The 19,192-nt window shown below is 30.0% G+C and overlaps 3 pseudogenes; all 3 read right to left on the bottom strand.

The window, feature by feature from the left end:
- Window positions 1–1,027: 1,027 nt before the first annotated feature.
- LOC128923449 (phosphatidylinositol 5-phosphate 4-kinase type-2 alpha-like) lies at window positions 1,028–1,701 on the bottom strand (annotated as a pseudogene).
- Window positions 1,702–6,828: 5,127 nt separating this feature from the next.
- Window positions 6,829–11,804, bottom strand: LOC128923447 (phosphatidylinositol 5-phosphate 4-kinase type-2 alpha-like; annotated as a pseudogene).
- Window positions 11,805–12,614: 810 nt separating this feature from the next.
- Window positions 12,615–17,615, bottom strand: LOC128923448 (phosphatidylinositol 5-phosphate 4-kinase type-2 alpha-like; annotated as a pseudogene).
- Between the last annotated feature and the right edge of the window lie 1,577 nt (window positions 17,616–19,192).

Raw genomic sequence — 19,192 nt, 5'->3', positions numbered from 1 at the left:
CAAGCTCTTTATGATAAAAAATGTATTATAACTGTGGTAAAATTGTGCAACTCGACGATTCAATACGAATTGACTGTGAACGAGTTAATGACTCGCGATAGTCAACATAAACCCTGAATTGTTCACGCAAGTTTCGAACTACTAAGGAAAAGTATTCTTCGGCTTTGAGGTATAAAGTTCTTTTTTGTATAATTTATTGTAGTTAGCTTTGAGTATTTGTACAAGTGTTTGAATATATTCACGTTTGTTTGCATATTTTCATTTTGTCGGTTTGTGCGTGCGTGCCATAGTTGGCTTTTAAATATTTACACATTACGGCAGGTGTTTGTAATGTTTTTTTCTTAACTTTTTTTTAGATAATTTAGTGTTGGATTGTTTATTTGTTGTTTTTGTGCACAGTGGGTGTTTTTCAAACACAGATGTTTTCAAACAAATGGCGTGGCCCACTCACCGGCTGTGAACATATCAGATATTTTGCAAACAAATGAAAAGAACCAAAATAAATAAATACCCAAAATGCATAAAACAAATACCCTCTAAAAAGGTTGTATAAAGATAATATTAAGAAAGTTTAAGATATTCATTTTATGGACTATAAGTATTTTTTTTTTGCACCCGAACTTAGCTTTTCCTTCAATTATTTGTATTGTTCAACTTCAATAATTATTTAGGGAGTTTCATATATATTTTTCTTAGATAAAAATCATTATCGATGCAGGGCTATGGTGACATTTATTTTATTAAATAAATTAATATTTTATTTTCAGATATTAGTCTTTATTTTATACCAGCAGACCCCTCCACTCGTTTCTGTGGCTAACGTTTACATTAAATTATATTAGAGTAAAATTTTCAATATACTGAAAAATTCTTACGCATAAAGACGAAAACGTACTCAATTTATGATTCAAATCACAATTTCAATACAGTGACAAACAATTTCTTAACAAAGCAACATTGCGAACCTTACAAATGTTACTATTATTTTTTATATTGTTAATTCAAATAAAATTCTCTTAAATTCCATGAAGTTTAGACATCTTTTGGCATATTGTTCGGGATCATAAGTAGAAATTTCATCGACATTAATTCTATACTTAACAGCTTTAGCTTTAATGTCAATAAAATATATCATCACAATCCTCGTATTCGCTGTTTTCGCTGCGTCCAGACGGTTGAGACCTTTCGCCCTGCACTGCTTCCTCTTCGACACGGAAGCAGTCATGTATGTCGACTAAGAGCGAATAGCATAGAATCAGCATCACTTGACAATGTGTCTAATAATTTCGTTTTGACTTCCTCCTCAATTTCAATTCTTACTTTTAGCTTTATAAAATTCGTTATAATCTTTATAAGTATGTAAACACTTTTATAATTGCTTTTCTGACGCTTCGCGATCCACGGCAATACCTTTCAAGTTCAAGTCAAGATGAGAACCAAATACATTGCGCATAACCACAAACTATTGTTGACCGCTTTCAAGAGTTTTTTCTATACATTCCCAAATATTGTGGTAGAAGAGTTTTGCCTTGCATTTTAACCACATATGGATGATATTGCTGTAAAAATGGATGCATAAGTTCGATCTCTTCCGAAGTCAAGCTCTTTATGATAAAAAATGTATTATAACTTTGGTAAAATTGTGCATTTGAGTCGTCGATCAATACGTATCGACTGTGAACGAGTTAATGACTCGCGATAGTCAATATAAACCCTGAATTGTTCGAACTACTAAGGAAAAGTATTCTACGGCTTTGAGGTATAAAGTTCTTATTTGAGTAATTTGTTGTAGTTGCCTTTGCGTATTTGTACATTTCGACAAGTGTTTGAATATATTTACGTTTGTTTGTATATTTTCATATTTGTCGGTTTCTGTGTTGTTTCATGGTTGGCTTTTAAATATTACGGCAGGTGTGTGTTAGAGTTTTTTTTTCATAATTTCACTGCCAGCCAAAGCTGAAAAAGGATTAATTAAACAATAATAATTATAAAATATGAAAAAAAAATTAATTAAATATTTGTAATTATAAATTCTGAAAAAAAGTTAATTGAAGGTAAAAAAAGATTAATTATATAATAATTATTATAAAATTTAAAAAATATAGTAATTAAATATTTGTAATTATAAATTCTAAAAAAAAGTTAATTGAAGGTAAAAAGATTAATTAAATAATAATAATTATAAAATCTGAAAAAATATTTATTAATAAATAATAATAATTATATCAACAAATCCATTCAACTTATCTTTTTGGTTATATGTTTGATTGTTGTATGCTGGTGGAATAATGTTATAAATTAATTAATTATATATAAATTATAATAAAACATATCAACAAATCCATTCAACTTACCTTTTTGGTTGTATGAGCGCAAATGACTCGCGTTTTTCAATATTTTTTATTTCCCTTTATGGGATTTTTTTGGATTCACTAATGACAATTATGTCTTCTCTTTCTCACTCATTTAATAAGAACAAGACAAGAAATGAGATAACTAGTTTTGTTCTGTTGGGGAAATTCGAAATGTATTAACCCGAGCATGATTAATTCGACTTTTGAGGAACATATTTCTAAGCATTTTAGAGAAATTATTTTTAAAACGTGTGCGTTGGTGTTAGTAATTGAAGAAACATGAGGGTAAAGTGGTTAGGCCTGGCTGGCAGGGTTAGTATTGAGCTGGATTTGGTGCGACAATATATGTTTGTTCACTTGTTGTTTTTGTGCACAGTGGGTGTTTTTCAAACGCATATGTTCCCAAACAAATGACGTCGCCAACTTATTGGTCAAAAACTATATCTCAGATACTACCTCACCGATTTTAATGAAATTCGGTATATACTATTTTCATAACAGCCCGATGACACGGACTAAATATGGTTCAAATCAATTACAAGTATCAAAATATTTCAATACAATGACCAAAAATTTCTTAATAAAGCAATAATGAGAACCTTACAAATATTACTATTCTTTTTTTATGTTGTTAACTCAAATAAAATTCTCTTGAATTCCATGAAGTCTAGAAATCGTTTATCATCATTGTTCGGGATCACAATTAACCCTCTCATGCCCGAATTAAAATGTGAGGAGCTAACATTTTTTTTTAGTACAGATATATATTAGACTTAACTAAAATATGAAGTGATAAAAATTTCAAAGTACTATGTATCCTGGTTATTAGTTACAGGATGTTGCTTATAAGCAAAAATAAATTATTATAAATAAAGTAAACACTTTTCTCATGAATTTTTTGTTTTTAATGACTCTCTAATCTTTACTTATTTATATAGTTCACTTTGCTTTAAAATAAATCAATCGTAGCATGTTTTGTCGCGCAGTTTCATGAGAAATCTGAATATTGCACTCTTCCTAGAACTCTTTCGTAAGAACACTGATCGAAATTTTTGGAATTTGTCAAGTTTTCGAGACGTTAAGCACTGTACATGTCCACTTATTTATAATTTAGGGCCTTTTTCTGGCTTTGGTTCTTGTATTTCCATATTATCCGATCAATTTTAGCCATTTTACACTATTTAGAGGGTTAAAGAAAACATTACTGTTAGATCTCAAACGTTTTTACCCCATTGGGGATTATGGGGCAATAGTTGGACCTCTTCAAACTAAACCCTTTGCATGGAATATTAAAACGACAATAATGGGTAATTCAGATATGAAAAAAAGCAAAAATTAATCACCAACTAATTGACAAATTCATTGTAGATGCCTTTACGAAGAATAGGTAACGGTGAAGTACGGTTAACTGTATAACGCGTGCTTAACAAGTAAAATAATCGAAGTGTGTAAAGTTTTTCTTGACACTAACAAAATTGAATGATTTTTGTTTTTTGTTGTACTTGGTTGGTTTTTGCATTGCTTTCGCAGCTTTTTTTTCTTGACATACTGTACTGAATGAATACGTGCAGAGCTCATAACAGAAAATGTTACTGTAAGCTTGCACAGCACATAAGTCTACATAACTGAAAAAACTGGTGGTCAAAAAAATTTAAGTAACAAGATTTAGAAGCCGGTAAGTACAATGTTGCCTATAGGCAACCGAGAACTCGATAACCGATCAGCTGTTCTACATTGTTGTTTTTGCTTTTCATAAGAAGTTGGTAAGTTTCATCAGCTGATTAATATTTTTCAGCAGCGACATCTAGCGTAGCTTTTTATCAAAAGATTCAACCAATCGCAGACAAGGAATGTATATCGTACGTCTTTGTCGAAGAGTGGAATTTGATTTTCAAGTCGATTTAAATTCAATTTAAAATAAATAGAGATTTTATTTTGCATGGTAAATCGATCTTAATAAGCGTTTAAATCGAGCAGAGGCCTTTAAATAGATCAATTAGCTCCTGTCTAAAAACGCTATTAGCTGCTTTGGTAACCGTTTTTGTTTACCTATATTCTGTTAACATATGAATAATGGCAATAAAATAGCAACACTTATTACTTGTCAACCTGTAACCATTTTGTTATTGTTGAAATGAAGATTTATGTAAAATGTTAAATATTTATTTACATCTCTTTTCGTCATAATTAAAAAAAAATAAATGTGCAGAAACTATGTGGTAAAGTGTAAGTGAATAAAGAGTGCAAAATATTAATAAAAACTTCAATATATATCGGGAAAATTCAAGATACACGTTCAAGTGCGAATATCTGGAATATCTCTTAATCTGGAGAATCACCTCTTTCCAACGGTACCCATTTTATCATCCAAATTTTGGGATAGTATACTACAGTCGACCGCGATATACTAAAGGACAGTATTCTGCGACTTTAAAGTGTAAAGTTATTTTTTTTTATAATTTATTGTAGTTTGCTTTGTGTATCTGAGTGCAAAAATCGTGTTTTCTGGGTTATGACACTATTCATGTAAATGAACGATATGTTGGTTCATTTGTTGTTTGTGTGTGTGTGTTTTTTAAACACAGATGTTTTCAAATAAATGACGTCGCCCATTATAGGTCATAAACCATATCTCAGAAACCACTCCACCTATTTTAATGAAATTCGGGATATGAGCATTTCCGCCAGAAGGTCCACCACAGACAAAATATTAAACATTAATAGAATTACAAAGTTTTTGCATATTTTCGTAGGAAAATATTTAAATTTATTTATATTAAATTAATATAATAATATTAATATTGTTAAAAAATCAGAAGATTTGTGGTTTTGGTAACTCCTTAAAATTGGTCACGTGCGACATCGTAGGTGTGGAATTTAAAAATTGAAAATTATTTTTTGTCTTATAAAATTGACTTAAGTATGTAAATATATACATTTACATTAATTATTTACATATGAGCAAAAACCAAACTTTAAATTCCACTGAAATAGCTATTCAAATAGATTTTGGCGAAAATTATAGGCTTACAAATCAAAATAAGGCTGCTCATTTCAACTAGGTTGTCAGGAGAAAATCGTTTGCTTTTAAAAGTGACAAGTTAACGCATGACATATTATTTTCTTGATAAATCTCTTAACTAAAATTAAGAAATCCTTTAGTTGCTTTTCTAAAATATTTATTTTATTTAAGGTAACTGCTCTCAGTTTAAAATCAAATTTATATTATAAAGCCTGCTTGATTATATAAAATAATTAAATACTAAATACTCTTTATTAGAATATAATTTTTTTGCAAGGAGCCGTCGATGGAGTGCGAGCATTTATCAAAAGGAAAGTCTAGCAGATAACGAAATCCAAAAATTTTTATACCCGAGCACAGCATTTTGTGACAAAAACTGTATTTCCCATCCATAATCATTCCCAAATATTGTGGTAGAAGAGTTTTGCTTTGCATTTTAACCACATATGGATGATATTGCTGTAAAAATGGATGCATAAGTTCGATCTCTTCCGAAGTCAAGCTCTTTATGATAAAAAATGTATTATAACTGTGGTAAAATTGTGCAACTCGACGATTCAATACGAATTGACTGTGAACGAGTTAATGACTCGCGATAGTCAACATAAACCCTGAATTGTTCACGCAAGTTTCGAACTACTAAGGAAAAGTATTCTTCGGCTTTGTTTGCATATTTTCATTTTGTCGGTTTGTGCGTGCGTACCATAGTTGGCTTTTAAATATTTACACATTACGGCAGGTGTTTGTAATGTTTTTTTCTTAACTTTTTTTTAGATAATTTAGTGTTGGATTGTTTATTTGTTGTTTTTGTGCACAGTGGGTGTTTTTCAAACACAGATGTTTTCAAACAAATGGCGTGGCCCACTCACCGGCTGTGAACATATCAGATATTTTGCAAACAAATGAAAAGAACCAAAATAAATAAATACCCAAAATGCATAAAACAAATACCCTCTAAAAAGATTGTATAAAGATAATATTAAGAAAGTTTAAGATATTCACTTTATGGACTATAAGTATATTTTTTTGCACCCGAACTTAGCTTTTCCTTCAATTATTTGTATTGTTCAACTTCAATAATTATTTAGGGAGTTTCATATATGTATATTTTTCTTAGATAAAAATCATTATCGATGCAGGGCTATGGTGACATTTATTTTATTAAAGAAATTAATATTTTATTTTCAGATATTAGTCTTTATTTTATACCAGCAGACCCCTCCACTCGTTTCTGTGGCTAACGTTTACATTAAATTATATTAGAGTAAAATTTTCAATATAGTGAAAAATTCTTACGCATAAAGACGAAAACGTACTCAATTTATGATTCAAATCACAATTTCAATACAGTGACAAACAATTTCTTAACACAGCAACATTGCGAACCTTACAAATGTTGCTATTATTATGTTGTTATGTTGTTAATTCTAATAAAATTCTCTTAAATTCCATGAAGTTTAGACATCTTTTGGCATATTGTTCGGGATCATAAGTAGAAATTCCATCGACATTAATTCTATACTTAACAGCTTTAGCTTTAATGTCAATAAAATATATCATCACAATCCTCGTATTCGCTGTTTTCGCTGCGTCCAGACGGTTGAGACCTTTCGCCCTGCACTGCTTCCTCTTCGACACGGAAGCAGTCATGTATGTCGACTAAGAGCGAATAGCATAGAATCAGCATCACTTGACAATGTGTCTAATAATTTCGTTTTGACTTCCTCCTCAATTTCAATTCTTACTTTTAGCTTTATAAAATTCGTTATAATCTTTATAAGTATGTAAACACTTTTATAATTGCTTTTCTGACGCTTCGCGATCCACGGCAATACCTTTCAAGTTCAAGTCAAGATGAGAACCAAATACATTGCGCATAACCACAAACTATTGTTGACCGCTTTCAAGAGTTTTTTCTATACATTCCCAAATATTGTGGTAGAAGAGTTTTGCCTTGCATTTTAACCACATATGGATGATATTGCTGTAAAAATTGATGCATAAGTTCGATCTCTTCCGAAGTCAAGCTCTTTATGATAAAAAATGTATTATAACTTTGGTAAAATTGTGCATTTGAGTCGTCGATCAATACGTATCGACTGTGAACGAGTTAATGACTCGCGATAGTCAATATAAACCCTGAATTGTTCGAACTACTAAGGAAAAGTATTCTACGGCTTTGAGGTATAAAGTTCTTATTTGAGTAATTTGTTGTAGTTGCCTTTGCGTATTTGTACATTTCGACAAGTGTTTGAATATATTTACGTTTGTTTGTATATTTTCATATTTGTCGGTTTCTGTGTTGTTTCATGGTTGGCTTTTAAATATTACGGCAGGTGTGTGTTAGAGTTTTTTTTTTCATAATTTCACTGCCAGCCAAAGCTGAAAAAGGATTAATTAAACAATAATAATTATAAAATATGAAAAAAAAATTAATTAAATATTTGTAATTATAAATTCTGAAAAAAAGTTAATTGAAGGTAAAAAAAGATTAATTATATAATAATTATTATAAAATTTAAAAAATATAGTAATTAAATATTTGTAATTATAAATTCTAAAAAAAAGTTAATTGAAGGTAAAAAGACTAATTAAATAATAATAATTATAAAATCTGAAAAAATATTTATTAATAAATAATAATAATTATATCAACAAATCCATTCAACTTTCCATTTAACTTATCGGCTAAACGGTTGCAACGCCAATCACATACATACATAATAAAACATATCAACAAATCCATTCAACTTACCTTTTTGGTTGTATGAGCGCAAATGACTCGCGTTTTTCAATATTTTTTATTTCCCTTTATGGGATTTTTTTGGATTCACTAATGACAATTATGTCTTCTCTTTCTCACTCATTTAATAAGAACAAGACAAGAAATGAGATAACTAGTTTTGTTCTGTTGGGGAAATTCGAAATGTATTAACCCGAGCATGATTAATTCGACTTTTGAGGAACATATTTCTAAGCATTTTAGAGAAATTATTTTTAAAACGTGTGCGTTGGTGTTAGTAATTGAAGAAACATGAGGGTAAAGTGGTTAGGCCTGGCTGGCAGGGTTAGTATTGAGCTGGATTTGGTGCGACAATATATGTTTGTTCACTTGTTGTTTTTGTGCACAGTGGGTGTTTTTCAAACGCATATGTTCCCAAACAAATGACGTCGCCAACTTATTGGTCAAAAACTATATCTCAGATACTACCTCACCGATTTTAATGAAATTCGGTATATACTATTTTCATAACAGCCCGATGACACGGACTAAATATGGTTCAAATCAATTACAAGTATCAAAATATTTCAATACAATGACCAAAAATTTCTTAATAAAGCAATAATGAGAACCTTACAAATATTACTATTCTTTTTTTATGTTGTTAACTCAAATAAAATTCTCTTGAATTCCATGAAGTCTAGAAATCGTTTATCATCATTGTTCGGGATCACAATTAACCCTCTCATGCCCGAATTAAAATGTGAGGAGATAACATTTTTTTTAGTACAGATATATATTAGACTTAACTAAAATATGAAGTGATAAAAATTTCAAAGTACTATGTATCCTGGTTATTAGTTACAGGATGTTGCTTATAAGCAAAAATAAATTATTATAAATAAAGTAAACACTTTTCTCATGAATTTTTTGTTTTTAATGACTCTCTAATCTTTACTTATTTATATAGTTCACTTTGCTTTAAAATAAATCAATCGTAGCATGTTTTGTCGCGCAGTTTCATGAGAAATCTGAATATTGCACTCTTCCTAGAACTCTTTCGTAAGAACACTGATCGAAATTTTTGGAATTTGGTCAAGTTTTCGAGACGTTAAGCACTGTACATGTCCACTTATTTATAATTTAGGGCCTTTTTCTGGCTTTGGTTCTTGTATTTCCATATTATCCGATCAATTTGAGCCATTTTACACTATTTAGAGGGTTAAAGAAAACATTACTGTTAGATCTCAAACGCTTTTACCCCATTGGGGATTATGGGGCAATAGTTGGACCTCTTCAAACTAAACCCTTTGCATGGAATATTAAAACGACAATAATGGGTAATTCAGATATGAAAAAAAGCAAAAATTAATCACCAACTAATTGACAAATTCATTGTAGATGCCTTTACGAAGAATAGGTAACGGTGAAGTACGGTTAACTGTATAACACGTGCTTAACAAGTAAAATAATCGAAGTGTGTAAAGTTTTTCTTGACACTAACAAAATTGAATGATTTTTGTTTTTTGTTGTTCTTGGTTGGTTTTTGCATTGCTTTCGCAGCTTTTTTTCTTGACATACTGTACTGAATGAATACGTGCAGAGCACATAACAGAAAATGTTACTGTAAGCTTGCACAGCACATAAGTCTACATAACTGAAAAAACTGGTGGTCAAAAAAATTTAAGTAACAAGATTTAGAAGCCGGTAAGTACAATGTTGCCTATAGGCAACCGAGAACTCGATAACCGATCAGCTGTTCTACATTGTTGTTTTTGCTTTTCATAAGAAGTTGGTAAGTTTCATCAACTGATTAATATTTTTCAGCAGCGACATCTAGCGTAGCTTTTTATCAAAAGATTCAACCAATCGCAGACAAGGAATGTATATCGTACGTCTTTGTCGAAGAGTGGAATTTGATTTTCAAGTCGATTTAAATTCAATTTAAAATAAATAGAGATTTTATTTTGCATGGTAAATCGATCTTAATAAGCGTTTAAATCGAGCAGAGGCCTTTAAATAGATCAATTAGCTCCTGTCTAAAAACGCTATTAGCTGCTTTGGTAACCGTTTTTGTTTACCTATATTCTGTTAACATATGAATAATGGCAATAAAATAGCAACACTTATTACTTGTCAACCTGCAACCATTTTGTTATTGTTGAAATGAAGATTTATGTAAAATGTTAAATATTTATTTACATCTCTTTTCGTCATAATTAAAAAAAAATAAATGTGCAGAAACTATGTGGTAAAGTGTAAGTGAATAAAGAGTGCAAAATATTAATAAAAACTTCAATATATATCGGGAAAATTCAAGATACACGTTCAAGTGCGAATATCTGAAATATCTCTTAATCTGGAGAATCACCTCTTTCCAACGGTACCCATTTTATCATCCAAATTTTGGGATAGTATACTACAGTCGACCGCGATATACTAAAGGACAGTATTCTGCGACTTTAAAGTGTAAAGTTATTTTTTTTTATAATTTATTGTAGTTTGCTTTGTGTATCTGAGTGCAAAAATCGTGTTTTCTGGGTTATGACACTATTCATGTAAATGAACGATATGTTGGTTCATTTGTTGTTTGTGTGTGTGTGTTTTTTAAACACAGATGTTTTCAAATAAATGACGTCGCCCATTATAGGTCATAAACCATATCTCAGAAACCACTCCACCTATTTTAATGAAATTCGGGATATGAGCATTTCCGCCAGAAGGTCCACCACAGACAAAATATTAAACATTAATAGAATTACAAAGTTTTTGCATATTTTCGTAGGAAAATATTTAAATTTATTTATATTAAATTAATATAATAATATTAATATTGTTAAAAAATCAGAAGATTTGTGGTTTTGGTAACTCCTTAAAATTGGTCACGTGCGACATCGTAGGTGTGGAATTTAAAAATTGAAAATTATTTTTTGTCTTATAAAATTGACTTAGTATGTAAATATATACATTTACATTAATTATTTACATATGAGCAAAAACCAAACTTTAAATTCCACTGAAATAGCTATTCAAATAGATTTTGGCGAAAATTATAGGCTTACAAATCAAAATAAGGCTGCTCATTTCAACTAGGTTGTCAGGAGAAAATCGTTTGTTTTTAAAAGTGACAAGTTAACGCATGACATATTATTTTCTTGATAAATCTCTTAACTAAAATTAAGAAATCCTTTAGTTGCTTTTCTAAAATATTTATTTTATTTAAGGTAACTGCTCTCAGTTTAAAATCAAATTTATATTATAAAGCCTGCTTGATTATATAAAATAATTAAATACTAAATACTCTTTATTAGAATATAATTTTTTTGCAAGGAGCCGTCGATGGAGTGCGAGCATTTATCAAAAGGAAAGTCTAGCAGATAACGAAATCCAAAAATTTTTATACCCGAGCACAGCATTTTGTGACAAAAACTGTATTTCACATCCATAATACATTCCCAAATATTGTGGTAGAAGAGTTTTGCTTTGCATTTTAACCACATATGGATGATATTGCTGTAAAAATGGATGCATAAGTTCGATCTCTTCCGAAGTCAAGCTCTTTATGATAAAAAATGTATTATAACTGTGTTAAAATTGTGCAACTCGACGATTCAATACGAATTGACTGTGAACGAGTTAATGACTCGCGATAGTCAACATAAACACTGAATTGTTCACGCAAGTTTCGAACTACTAAGGAAAAGTATTCTTCGGCTTTGAGGTATAAAGTTCTTTTTTGTATAATTTATTGTAGTTAGCTTTGAGTATTTGTACAAGTGTTTGAATATATTCACGTTTGTTTGCATATTTTCATTTTGTCGGTTTGTGCGTGCGTACCATAGTTGGCTTTTAAATATTTACACATTACGGCAGGTGTTTGTAATGTTTTTTTCTTAACTTTTTTTTAGATAATTTAGAGTTGGATTGTTTATTTGTTGTTTTTGTGCACAGTGGGTGTTTTTCAAACACAGATGTTTTCAAACAAATGGCGTGGCCCACTCACCGGCTGTGAACATATCAGATATTTTGCAAACAAATGAAAAGAACCAAAATAAATAAATACCCATATTCATTTTATGGACTATAAGTATTTTTTTTTTGCACCCGAACTTAGCTTTTCCTTCAATTATTTGTATTGTTCAACTTCAATAATTATTTAGGGAGTTTCATATATATTTTTCTTAGATAAAAATCATTATCGATGCAGGGCTATGGTGACATTTATTTTATTAAATAAATTAATATTTTATTTTCAGATATTAGTCTTTATTTTATACCAGCAGACCCCTCCACTCGTTTCTGTGGCTAACGTTTACATTAAATTATATTAGCGTAAAATTTTCAATATACTGAAAAATTCTTACGCATAAAGACGAAAACGTACTCAATTTATGATTCAAATCACAATTTCAATACAGTGACAAACAATTTCTTAACAAAGCAACATTGCGAACCTTACAAATGTTACTATTATTTTTTATATTGTTAATTCAAATAAAATTCTCTTAAATTCCATGAAGTTTAGACATCTTTTGGCATATTGTTCGGGATCATAAGTAGAAATTTCATCGACATTAATTCTATACTTAACAGCTTTAGCTTTAATGTCAATAAAATATATCATCACAATCCTCGTATTCGCTGTTTTCGCTGCGTCCAGACGGTTGAGACCTTTCGCCCTGCACTGCTTCCTCTTCGACACGGAAGCAGTCATGTATGTCGACTAAGAGCGAATAGCATAGAATCAGCATCACTTGACAATGTGTCTAATAATTTCGTTTTGACTTCCTCCTCAATTTCAATTCTTACTTTTAGCTTTATAAAATTCGTTATAATCTTTATAAGTATGTAAACACTTTTATAATTGCTTTTCTGACGCTTCGCGATCCACGGCAATACCTTTCAAGTTCAAGTCAAGATGAGAACCAAATACATTGCGCATAACCACAAACTATTGTTGACCGCTTTCAAGAGTTTTTTCTATACATTCCCAAATATTGTGGTAGAAGAGTTTTGCCTTGCATTTTAACCACATATGGATGATATTGCTGTAAAAATGGATGCATAAGTTCGATCTCTTCCGAAGTCAAGCTCTTTATGATAAAAAATGTATTATAACTTTGGTAAAATTGTGCATTTGAGTCGTCGATCAATACGTATCGACTGTGAACGAGTTAATGACTCGCGATAGTCAATATAAACCCTGAATTGTTCGAACTACTAAGGAAAAGTATTCTACGGCTTTGAGGTATAAAGTTCTTATTTGAGTAATTTGTTGTAGTTGCCTTTGCGTATTTGTACATTTCGACAAGTGTTTGAATATATTTACGTTTGTTTGTATATTTTCATATTTGTCGGTTTCTGTGTTGTTTCATGGTTGGCTTTTAAATATTACGGCAGGTGTGTGTTAGAGTTTTTTTTTTCATAATTTCACTGCCAGCCAAAGCTGAAAAAGGATTAATTAAACAATAATAATTATAAAATATGAAAAAAAAATTAATTAAATATTTGTAATTATAAATTCTGAAAAAAAGTTAATTGAAGGTAAAAAAAGATTAATTATATAATAATTATTATAAAATTTAAAAAATATAGTAATTAAATATTTGTAATTATAAATTCTAAAAAAAAGTTAATTGAAGGTAAAAAGATTAATTAAATAATAATAATTATAAAATCTGAAAAAATATTTATTAATAAATAATAATAATTATATCAACAAATCCATTCAACTTATCTTTTTGGTTATATGTTTGATTGTTGTATGCTGGTGGAATAATGTTATAAATTAATTAATTATATATAAATTATAATAAAACATATCAACAAATCCATTCAACTTACCTTCTTGGTTGTATGAGCGCAAATGACTCGCGTTTTTCAATATTTTTTATTTCCCTTTATGAGATTTTTTTGGATTCACTAATGATAATTATGTCTTCTCTTTCTCACTCATTTAATAAGAACAAGACAAGAAATGAGATAACTAGTTTTGTTCTGTTGGGGAAATTCGAAATGTATTAACCCGAGCATGATTAATTCGACTTTTGAGGAACATATTTCTAAGCATTTTAGAGAAATTATTTTTAAAACGTATGCGTTGGTGTTAGTAATTGAAGAAACATGAGGGTAAAGTGGTTAGGCCTGGCTGGCAGGGTTAGTATTGAGCTGGATTTGGTGCGACAATATATGTTTGTTCACTTGTTGTTTTTGTGCACAGTGGGTGTTTTTCAAACGCATATGTTCCCAAACAAATGACGTCGCCAACTTATTGGTCAAAAACTATATCTCAGATACTACCTCACCGATTTTAATGAAATTCGGTATATACTATTTTCATAACAGCCCGATGACACGGACTAAATATGGTTCAAATCAATTACAAGTATCAAAATATTTCAATACAATGACCAAAAATTTCTTAATAAAGCAATAATGAGAACCTTACAAATATTACTATTCTTTTTTTATGTTCTTAACTCAAATAAAATTCTCTTGAATTCCATGAAGTCTAGAAATCGTTTATCATCATTGTTCGGGATCACAATTAACCCTCTCATTCCCGAATTAAAATGTGAGGAGCTAACATTTTTTTTAGTACAGATATATATTAGACTTAACTAAAATATGAAGTGATAAAAATTTCAAAGTACCATGTATCCTGGTCATTAGTTACAGGATGTTGCTTATAAGCAAAAATAAATTATTATAAATAAAGTAAACACTTTTCTCATGAATTTTTTGTTTTTAATGACTCTCTAATCTTTACTTATTTATATAGTTCACTTTGCTTTAAAATAAATCAATCGTAGCATGTTTTGTCGCGCAGTTTCATGAAAAATCTGAATATTGCACTCTTCCTAGAACTCTTTCGTAAGAACACTGATCGAAATTTTTGGAATTTGGTCAAGTTTTCGAGACGTTAAGCACTGTACATGTCCACTTATTTATAATTTAGGGCCTTTTTCTGGCTTTGGTTCTTGTATTTCCATATTATCCGATCAATTTGAGCCATTTTACACTATTTAGAGGGTTAAAGAAAACATTACTGTTAGATCTCAAACGCTTTTACCCCATTGGGGATTATGGGGCAATAGTTGGACCTCTTCAAACTAAACCCTTTGCATGGAATATTAAAACGACAATAATGGGTAATTCAGATATGAAAAAAAGCAAAAATTAATCACCAACTAATTGACAAATTCATTGTAGATGCCTTTACGAAGAATAGGTAACGGTGAAGTACGGTTAACTGTATAACACGTGCTTAACAAGTAAAATAATCGAAGTGTGTAAAGTTTTTCTTGACACTAACAAAATTGAATGATTTTTGTTTTTTGTTGTTCTTGGTTGGTTTTTGCATTGCTTTCGCAGCTTTTTTTTCTTGACATACTGTACTGAATGAATACGTGCAGAGCTCATAACAGAAAATGTTACTGTAAGCTTGCACAGCACATAAGTCTACATAACTGAAAAAACTGGTGGTCAAAAAAATTTAAGTAACAAGATTTAGAAGCCGGTAAGTCCAATGTTGCCTATAGGCAACCGAGAACTCGATAACCGATCAGCTGTTCTACATTGTTGTTTTTGCTTTTCATAAGAAGTTGGTAAGTTTCATCAACTGATTAATATTTTTCAGCAGCGACATCTAGCGTAGCTTTTTATCAAAAGATTCAACCAATCGCAGACAAGGAATGTATATCGTACGTCTTTGTCGAAGAGTGGAATTTGATTTTCAAGTCGATTTAAATTCAATTTAAAATAAATAGAGATTTTATTTTGCATGGTAAATCGATCTTAATAAGCGTTTAAATCGAGCAGAGGCCTTTAAATAGATCAATTAGCTCCTGTCTAAAAACGCTATTAGCTGCTTTGGTAACCGTTTTTGTTTACCTATATTCTGTTAACATATGAATAATGGCAATAAAATAGCAACACTTATTACTTGTCAACCTGCAACCATTTTGTTATTGTTGAAATGAAGATTTATGTAAAATGTTAAATATTTATTTACATCTCTTTTCGTCATAATTAAAAAAAATAAATGTGCAGAAACTATGTGGTAAAGTGTAAGTGAATAAAGAGTGCAAAATATTAATAAAAACTTCAATATATATCGGGAAAATTCAAGATACACGTTCAAGTGCGAATATCTGGAATATCTCATAGTCTGGAGAATCACCTCTTTCCAACGGTACCCATTTTATCATCCAAATTTTGGGATAGTATACTACAGTCGACCGCGATATACTAAAGGACAGTATTCTGCGACTTTAAAGTGTAAAGTTATTTTTTTTTATAATTTATTGTAGTTTGCTTTGTGTATCTGAGTGCAAAAATCGTGTTTTCTGGGTTATGATACTATTCATGTAAATGAACGATATGTTGGTTCATTTGTTGTTTGTGTGTGTGTGTTTTTTAAACACAGATGTTTTCAAATAAATGACGTCGCCCATTATAGGTCATAAACCATATCTCAGAAACCACTCCACCTATTTTAATGAAATTCGGGATATGAGCATTTCCGCCAGAAGGTCCACCACGGACAAAATATTAAACATTAATAGAATTGCAAAGTTTTTGCATATTTTCGTAGGAAAATATTTAAATTTATTTATATTAAATTAATATAATAATATTAATATTGTTAAAAAATCAGAAGATTTGTGGTTTTGGTAACTCCTTAAAATTGGTCACGTGCGACATCGTAGGTGTGGAATTTAAAAATTGAAAATTATTTTTTGTCTTATAAAATTGACTTAGTATGTAAATATATACATTTACATTAATTATTTACATATGAGCAAAAACCAAACTTTAAATTCCACTGAAATAGCTATTCAAATAGATTTTGGCGAAAATTATAGGCTTACAAATCAAAATAAGGCTGCTCATTTCAACTAGGTTGTCAGGAGAAAATCGTTTGCTTTTAAAAGTGACAAGTTAACGCATGACATATTATTTTCTTGATAAATCTCTTAACTAAAATTAAGAAATCCTTTAGTTGCTTTTCTAAAATATTTATTTTATTTAAGGTAACTGCTCTCAATTTAAAATCAAATTTATATTATAAAGCCTGCTTGATTATATAAAATAATTAAATACTAAATACTCTTTATTAGAATATAATTTTTTTGCAAGGAGCCGTCGATGAAGTGCGAGCATTTATCAAAAGGAAAGTCTAGCAGATAACGAAATCCAAAAATTTTTATACCCGAGAACAGCATTTTGTGACAAAAACTGTATTTCACATCAATAATACATTCCCAAATATTGTGGTAGAAGAGTTTTGCTTTGCATTTTAACCACATATGGATGATATTGCTGTAAAAATGGATGCATAAGTTCGATCTCTTCCGAAGTCAAGCTCTTTATGATAAAAAATGTATTATAACTGTGGTAAAATTGTGCAACTCGACGATTCAATACGAATTGACTGTGAACGAGTTAATGACTCGCGATAGTCAACATAAACCCTGAATTGTTCACGCAAGTTTTGAACTACTAAGGAAAAGTATTCTTCGGCTTTGAGGTATAAAGTTCTTTTTTGTATAATTTATTGTAGTTAGCTTTGAGTATTTGTACAAGTGTTTGAATATATTCACGTTTGTTTGCATATTTTCATTTTGTCGGTTTGTGCGTGCGTACCATAGTTGGCTTTTAAATATTTACACATTACGGCAGGTGTTTGTAATGTTTTTTTCTTAACTTTTTTTTAGATAATTTAGTGTTGGATTGTTTATTTGTTGTTTTTGTGCACAGTGGGTGTTTTTCAAACACAGATGTTTTCAAACAAATGGCGTGGCCCACTCACCGGCTGTGAACATATCAGATATTTTGCAAACAAATGAAAAGAACCAAAATAAATAAATACCCATATTCATTTTATGGACTATAAGTATTTTTTTTTTGCACCCGAACTTAGTTTTTCCTTCAATTATTTGTATTGTTCAACTTCAATAATTATTTAGGGAGTTTCATATATATTTTTCTTAGATAAAAATCATTATCGATGCAGGGCTATGGTGACATTTATTTTATTAAATAAATTAATATTTTATTTTCAGATATTAGTCTTTATTTTATACCAAAAGACCCCTCCACTCGTTTCTGTGGCTAACGTTTACATTAAATTATATTAGAGTAAAATTTTCAATATACTGAAAAATTCTTACGCATAAAGACGAAAACGTACTCAATTTATGATTCAAATCACAATTTCAATACAGTGACAAACAATTTCTTAACAAAGCAACATTGCGAACCTTACAAATGTTACTATTATTTTTTATATTGTTAATTCAAATAAAATTCTCTTAAATTCCATGAAGTTTAGACATCTTTTGGCATATTGTTCGGGATCATAAGTAGAAATTTCATCGACATTAATTCTATACTTAACAGCTTTAGCTTTAATGTCAATAAAATATATCATCACAATCCTCGTATTCGCTGTTTTCGCTGTTTTCGCTGCGTCCAGACGGTTGAGACCTTTCGCCCTGCTTCGACACGACACGAAAGCAGTCATGTATGTCGACTAAGAGCGAATAGCATAGAATCAGCATCACTTGACAATGTGTCTAATAATTTCGTTTTGACTTCCTCCTCAATTTCAATTCTTACATAACTTTGGTAAAATTGTGCATTTGAGTCGTCGATCAATACGTATCGACTGTGAACGAGTTAATGACTCGCGATAGTCAATATAAACCCTGAATTGTTCGAACTACTAAGGAAAAGTATTCTACGGCTTTGAGGTATAAAGTTCTTATTTGAGTAATTTGTTGTAGTTGCCTTTGCGTATTTGTACATTTCGACAAGTGTTTGAATATATTTACGTTTGTTTGTATATTTTCATATTTGTCGGTTTCTGTGTTGTTTCATGGTTGGCTTTTAAATATTACGGCAGGTGTGTGTTAGAGTTTTTTTTTTCATAATTTCACTGCCAGCCAAAGCTGAAAAAGGATTAATTAAACAATAATAATTATAAAATATGAAAAAAAAATTAATTAAATATTTGTAATTATAAATTCTGAAAAAAAGTTAATTGAAGGTAAAAAAAGATTAATTATATAATAATTATTATAAAATTTA

This window comes from Zeugodacus cucurbitae, chromosome Y (assembly GCF_028554725.1).
Source record: "Zeugodacus cucurbitae isolate PBARC_wt_2022May chromosome Y, idZeuCucr1.2, whole genome shotgun sequence".
NCBI classification, from domain to species: Eukaryota; Metazoa; Arthropoda; class Insecta; order Diptera; family Tephritidae; genus Zeugodacus; species Zeugodacus cucurbitae.
Note: the sequence above shows the minus strand (reverse complement) of the source record. Positions and strands in the feature narration are given on the sequence as shown.